The sequence below is a fragment of the Otolemur garnettii genome, unplaced genomic scaffold (assembly GCF_000181295.1).
Source record: "Otolemur garnettii isolate 467f Iridium unplaced genomic scaffold, OtoGar3 scaffold00148, whole genome shotgun sequence".
NCBI classification, from domain to species: domain Eukaryota; kingdom Metazoa; phylum Chordata; class Mammalia; order Primates; family Galagidae; genus Otolemur; species Otolemur garnettii.
The window spans coordinates 2731007-2738323 of NW_003852543.1; positions in this window are offsets into that span (position 1 = coordinate 2731007).

Below are 7317 nucleotides of genomic sequence, written 5' to 3' on the forward strand. Positions count from 1 at the left end.
TTTTTTTTTTTTTTTTTTTTGTAAAATGTACCCATGTTCATTATAAGAAGTTAGGATGACTAATCAAAGATAACCACTATTAGCACACTTGGATGAACATCCTTCTCTGCACGTCTCTACCGCACACCCTTAGACACCCATGCATAGGGCTCTGTGCAAATGTGATGACAGCCCACAGCGCAGACACTGCTGACCTCTGCTGTCCACACTGTCCCACCCAGGATCCCAGACTTCTGCAAAACATTTATCCTGTTTCTCTCTAGAGGAAGATCCTGCTTGGTCTAGGCCGATCCACACGGGGCATTTCCTGGCAACAGTTATCTGTGTAAGGGAAGTACATGAGTTAAGTTGGCTGAGCCTGCTTTAAAAAAACCCATGGACTTATGGGAGGATTTCCTTCTCTCTTTTCCCTCCCCTTCTCCTATCAATGTCAATTTTAAAAATACATATTTTTAAAAGCCACTGCAAAAATCTTGAGGCCACCTCGAGTGAAGATGACACTGTGAGGAGCCAAGCAGAGAGGTGGCAACAGCCAAGTCTCTGACAGCCTCATGGAGAGACTGCTGTTTAGTACCTCACTCTTTGGAACCACTTAGACTGGCCTTTGGACTTAGAATTCTGTGAGCTATTCTGAATCAGCCCAGGAGACAGATCCAGGCCATTGGTATGGCCAATAGGAAGAGATTTGCAAAATATGGATGGGGTGGGAGACAGTATGCTGCAAAGAATTTGCGTTCTTTCTGTGTGTGTGTGAATTTTTAAAAGGATGCATGCACTTATGTTTTCTGATAAATGCATAAAATATTTTCCTGGACAGATATGTAAGTAAACTGTGATCAGTGCTTATCTTTAAGCACACAGCAGGAGGTAGAGGCATGAAAGGAGAGGTACTTATCTTCTCATTTTGTGCCCATCTATAGTGTGTCATTTTTAACTACATGCCTCTATTACTTTTGTGTGTTTGCATGTAGTTAAATTAATAGGAATTTGGAGATAGGATTTAATAGTAATTTTGTTATTTTTATGAACAAATATCTTAGGCAAGAGAAAAAAATAAAAACACTGGGTATAAGGCCTGAGAATGTCTGGCTACATCTCTGCTGGTGGGAAGAATGTACTTCTCTAGGGTAAGAATGAGTCAGCCTTAAGAAGCAGGGCCTTGGGCCAAGAAGGTGGCTCACACCTCTAATCCTAGCCTTCTGGGAGGCTAAGGCAGGTAGACCACCTGAGCTCGGGAGTTGGAAACCAGCCTGAGCAGAAACAAGACCCGATCTCTAAAAATATATAGCTAGGCGCTGTGATGAGTGCCTATAGTCCCAGCTACCCTGGAGCTCGAGGCTAGAGGATTGCTGGAACCCAAGAGGTTGAGATTGCTATGAGCTAAAGTGAGACTCTATCTAAAAAAAAAAAAAGAAAAAGAAAAAGAAACAGAACCTTTAGGAACTGGTCACCACAAAGCACACTCCACCAACCCTCTGAGGTACTGTTAGTCTGCTTGTGCTGCCAAAACAAAGTACCACAAACCAAGTGGCTTAAATAATAGAGTTTATTACCCTATAGTTTGAGAAGCCAAAAGCCTGAGATCAAGATGCTGGTTTTTGGTAAGACCTCTCTCCTTGGTAGATGGCCACCCCCTCTCCACATCCTCCTGTGGTCTTCCCTCTGTGGGGTCTGTGTCCAAAGTTTCTCTTTTTATAAGGACAGTGATATTGGGTTAGGGCCCAGCCTAAGGACATCACTTTACCTTAGCTACCTCTTTTAGGAGCCTATCACATTCTGGGATACTGAGGGTTAGGACTTCAATATATGAATTTGGGGTAGGAAGACAAGATTCAGCTCTTAACAGGCACATAGTACAACCACTACTTTAGTAGTAGCTAAGGGAATAGAAGCTCAGAGAGGAGAATCAACCTGCTCCAGGTCACACAGCTTGGAAATGGTGGCACTGGGATTGCAAACCCAGACCTACTGGCACAGAGGCATTTTCACTCTGTTCTGTATCTACGAGGTACGTTTCAATTGAGAAAATGAAGAAAGTCCATATTTACCCTGAGAATTTCGCCTAATTCTATTTGCCAATGATCCTCTAGATTCCATGGGGTTTTGTGAAATCATCTCCACTTCAATGGAGCAATTAGGATGTATGGGCAAAGACAACAGTTGTGGATGACAACAGAGGGTGAACCTCAAGCTTGTCCACAAGGCAGGGCACATGCAAGCCCTGTTCAGTCTTTGACTCCTTCTTCTTCCCCTTGTCCTCACTCATGCCACTCCAGCCTCGCTGGATTCATTTCTGCTCCTCCATCATTCCCCAGGGCCTCTGATCTAGCCACTCTTCTGGCCTGAATGACTCATTCTCTAGACACCCATGTGTTTGCTCAGATCCCACCTTCTCAGGGAGAAGGACCTTTCGCCCTCTACCGAAACCTTAAAGCTACCCCTGCCCTCTGGATCTACCTTTTCCTTATCTTTTACTTCCTTGCATTGCCTTTGCCACCTTGTTCCACATTCTATAGTTTTTCTTCTCTTCTACTTACTGTTTGCTATTTGTTTATGCCTGACAGAACGTAATCTTTGCAAGGGTGGAAATCTTTAATTTGTCCATAGATATTTCCCAATTACCTAAAACAATGTCCAGAAAATAGCTTTCAAAAAAATATTTTTGAGTAAGACCTTTTGGAAGTGGCATGGAATGGTTTCCTTCAAAACCTTTCAGTTAACCTCCAGAAGTCACAACTAATGGCAGATGGACCAAAGCCCCCAGGCAAACAGAAACACCCCAGAAAAGCAGATAGGTGAGGCTGTTCTGTGCTTTAGGCTATAAAGGGACATTATTTTTTCTCAAGGCTCCCTGTTCTGCCTCTTCCCAGGTGCCCTGCAGGGAAACCCAGAGCCCCATTTTTCATCTTTCCTATCATCTGATGGAGAAATGGCCACTGTTTATTCCCTCCTGAGTAGCAGGGCTATTGGCATAACAGTAATCTTGTCTAACTACATCTGACGAACTGTAAGCCATGCAAGATTCCCAAAATAAAGTTTGCAGTCTAAAATGCCGGTCTGTTACAAGTTGAGGATTTTATAAACAAAATCAAGGCCCACCACTAAAATAATAGGTAGAACAAAGCATTACTGTGGCTTTCTCGTGTGACAAGCTGTGTATCGTTCTATTTCATTTGAGAAATGTCTATTCTGTTAAAATGCTTTAGTTTCTTGTTATAAGAAATTTAACCATACTGCAAAGTCTGAAGGAACAGTCCCCACAAGAGTGCCCTCACATATGACACCAAATTTGTGGGGTTCCTAAACCCACGTTTAGGTTTCAAAATTTGCTAGAAAGATTCACAAAGATCACTGAAAGCTGCTATGTTCATGGTTATGGTTTATTACAGTGAAAGGATTCAGCTGGAAGGGGTACATATAGTTAGAGGGGGAAGGCAGAGTCTGAATGTGCAGCCTTCACACCTCTAATCCCTGTGAAGTCCTGGAGAGCATTCCTTCCCCCTAGCCATGACATGTGACAGAGAACACAGGTTATTGCCAGCTAAGGATGTTTACCCAACCTTTTGTTATCCAGGGTTTTTATTGGGGCTTGAACATATACTGTCCATATAACTGGCCTTTCCTTTCCAGCCTCTCCCAGAGGTCTGGCCAATACCTTTAGTCTCTAGTTCCTCCGGAAGACAGAACTAATAGCACAGGGACCAAAGCCCCCAGGCAAGCAGAAACACTCCAGTCAGCAGGACGTTCCAGGGGCCAAGAGATAACCTCTGAATAGCTGAGGGCAAAAGCAAAGTGTTTCTTTGAGCAAGGTTAGTTCCTCACCACATACTTGCACTTATGTTTTTTATTCTGTCCCTCTCAGATTGTAGTTCTTTAAATAGTCTACTTTACAATTGGAGCTCCTTGGAGAAATGACTGATTCCAGGTCCAGGGAAGGAAATCTATAAACAATCCTGGTACATCTCATCACACCAGAAATGTTGGAAGGGCTCAGGAACCCTTGAAGAGCTTTCACTGGCTAGAGATGAGACCATTTCAGCACCAATAAGGATAATTATGGCAATGCATTGAAACATACTAAGTAGGCTCGGTGCCTGTGGCTCAAGAGACTAAGGCGCCAGCCACATACACCTAAGGTGGCGGGTTCGAGTCCCCAGCCTGGGCCCGCCAAACGACAATGATAGCTGCAACCAAAAAATGGCCAGGCGTTGTGGCGGGCACCTGTGGTCCCAGCTACTTGGGAGGCAGAGGCAGGAGACTCACTTGAGCCCAGGAGGTGGAGGTTGCTGTGAGTTGTGAAGCCACGGCACTCTACCCAGGGGGATAGCTTGAAGCTCCGTCTCAAAAAAAAAAAAAAAAAAAAAAGAAACATACTAAGTAAAAATTCTGTGCATTTCCAATGATAGAAAAAATATAGCTAGAGAAGGCTTAGAAAACTCATTATGTAGAAAACTGATAAATGGAGGGGAACATTCAGGTGTCTATCTCACCTTTATCAAACTATATTCAGGGTAGTCAAGTAGTGGAGGATGGGAAGCATCTCTTTATTAAAATATTCCAGTGGAGAAATGAAGGAAAGTAGAATTAAAATATAACAACCTACAATCCTTGATAAATAAGTAGATGTGGGCAGTGACCATCCATGATTACTAACCTCACAAAAAAGAACAAATGTCTTTTGCCTCCCTATAGCAGGACATACCACCACTTAGGACCTACTCTTGCTAAGAACCGGAACCTAATCTGATCAAGTCTCTAGATGTAATGATCAGTTTTGAAGAATACAGTAGACCAAGGACTGTGTTTAACGACACCAAAGGGATGCAATCAATAAAATCCAGCCTGTGGAAAACTCTGTAGGACAAGCCATATTTTTATTTTCTTCAACAAATAAGTAGGAAAGAAACAGAGGACAGTGACTTAAAAAACCAATTTCAATTTGGATGCCAATTTGAACAAACAAATTATAAAACGTAAATTATGAGACAGAGAAGTTTGAACTAACTGGATATTTGATTGTTGTAAGGAATTATTTTACTTTTAGATGTGACAATGACGTTATAACGTGTCAATCATGTCTTTAAAAGAATTCTTATCTTTTAGATATAAGCATTAAAATATTTATGGTGTCGGATAGAGCATAGGGTTAAAAGTGTGAGACACTAGGGACAGAGTGATCTGGGAAAAAGCCAAGCATCACTGCTGGCCCCGAGTACTAAAAACAATACTCTCTCGACCCAGCATACTGTCTCAGCCCTAAGTCCTATGGAGCAGTGATAAGGAAAAGGCAAGACAGAAGTGCAGTAAACAGAATGTGCTAAGAGTTCAATCATGCAGTTAAAGAAAAACTTCCTGTTTTTTACTTTGCTTCTCTCTTTGAAGCTTGCCACTGTGCTATTTTCTCAGGCCTGGGATTTCAATAAAAGCCTACGAGGCTCGTTGGGAGGAGTCACACCCTTGTCTCTGGGTGAGGCGTGCTTATTGGTGTCATCATCTCAGGGTCTCCTCAGTTCACTGCATATTGACTGAGAAGGTGTTATAATTTTTCACTGAGTGGCACTGACATATGTGATAGGCATTAAACTAATTCAGGTCACTGAGAAGTAAGTAAGCACGCAAATGGAACAAAGTCGGCCACGAATTAATAAACATTGGAGCAATATGATGATGAAACGAGAGTTTATTACACTATTCTTTCTACTTTGGCATATATTTTAAATTATTCACAATAATTTTTTTAAAATTTATGACTCTTCTGAAGTAATTCATCAAATACAGGAGCATTGATATTGAGAGTTACTTGAGACATGCTGTTAAAATTCTTCTTTCTGGCACTTGGGATTTTCATAGTCACACATCATGTATCTAATATGTAACATGCCTCTGTCTCTAAAATATGGTGAAGCGTCTGACCTAAATCACTTGCATATTTGGAGGGAAATTTGCACATGGCAATGATCTCCTTCCTTCACTCTGAGTCATCAATTCAGAAACTGTCAGTTTGTAGAGAAATATTATAGAAATTCCAGAGAGAGGGGCCAAATAGGAAGTGCAAGTAAGCCAGGAACACAATCACAGGGCTGCCAGAATGTAGCAAAGAAGAGCAAAAAGAAACAAACAACGGAAATACATGGATACATAATAAGTAAGATCTGTGTCTGTCTTTCCCAAATCTGACTTCTCAACAGAATAATTTGTGGTACTTGTTAAAAAGATAGATACCCAAGTCTTGTCTCTGAAAAAACTGATTTAGTGGGTCTGGCACTGGGACCCCTGCACATAACACATCCACAACTGATTTCCGTGCCTGGTAGAGTTGGGGAACCACTACTGATTACAAACAACTCACCAGTCTTTCCATGAGCTTATAGTGGTTGGAGTTTTCAAATTCCTGGTTTTTTCAGTCTGTGACTTCAGCAAAAAAATAGAAAGAAAAACCATCTCTTGACATGGAATTTAGATTTTTAGAAGAGTATTGAATCTCAAAAAATTGAAGCACAGTAGATTCTTGTTATTATCATACAGTTGCTGCAAATAATGAATTATTGAATACTGAACCATTGCTCCTAGGGGAGAGATAGGTTTAGGTTCCCACAAGTCCCTGGTCACAACATTTTTATCAGCCAATCAATAACGAGCTTTGTTTTAGATGGGTTTCTGTTTCCGCCAACATTGAACTCACACCAACCGCATTGTAACTCCTCCCTGAATGAAGATTATCTAGCACGTGTTTTCCATTTCGCACTTTTATGTGATAGTGAGAGGCCTATACAAGTTTCTTTGCTCTCCCAAAAGTCTTTCACCACAGTTTTGTTTGTTTCCTGCCCCAGCACAGGGAGGTTTTTGAACAATTTGGTTATGTTGTTGCCATCAGCAGGTTATTGCTGGTTTATCCTGTCTGTGATCTGTCATTCCTAGCATCCAGCTCCAACCATGCCTCTCAGCCTTTAAACCTATAAACCTATCAAACTACCATTTATTTGTAGCTCCAGTCTCTTGGATATGTCTTAGGTGTTCGGAAAAAAATGTGTGAGATTCTCAGACACATGGCTCTAATACGTACAACTGACAGGAAATATTATGAAACACAGAAGAAAGATCAGGTCTTTGGGGATGGAGGTAAGAGGATGTAGCACTCTGAGCACCAGCAGGAAAATGATGTGACCTTCAAATTAGGAAAATTTCGTAAAAGAACCACGTACAAAGGGATGGAGAGACATGGCAGCTCCAGTACAATCTCCGGGCCGGGAAGGCATAGTTAGCATCACCCTCATTCTCCTCCCTAGACCAAGGGGAAAAGGGGGAGGAGCAGCTCCT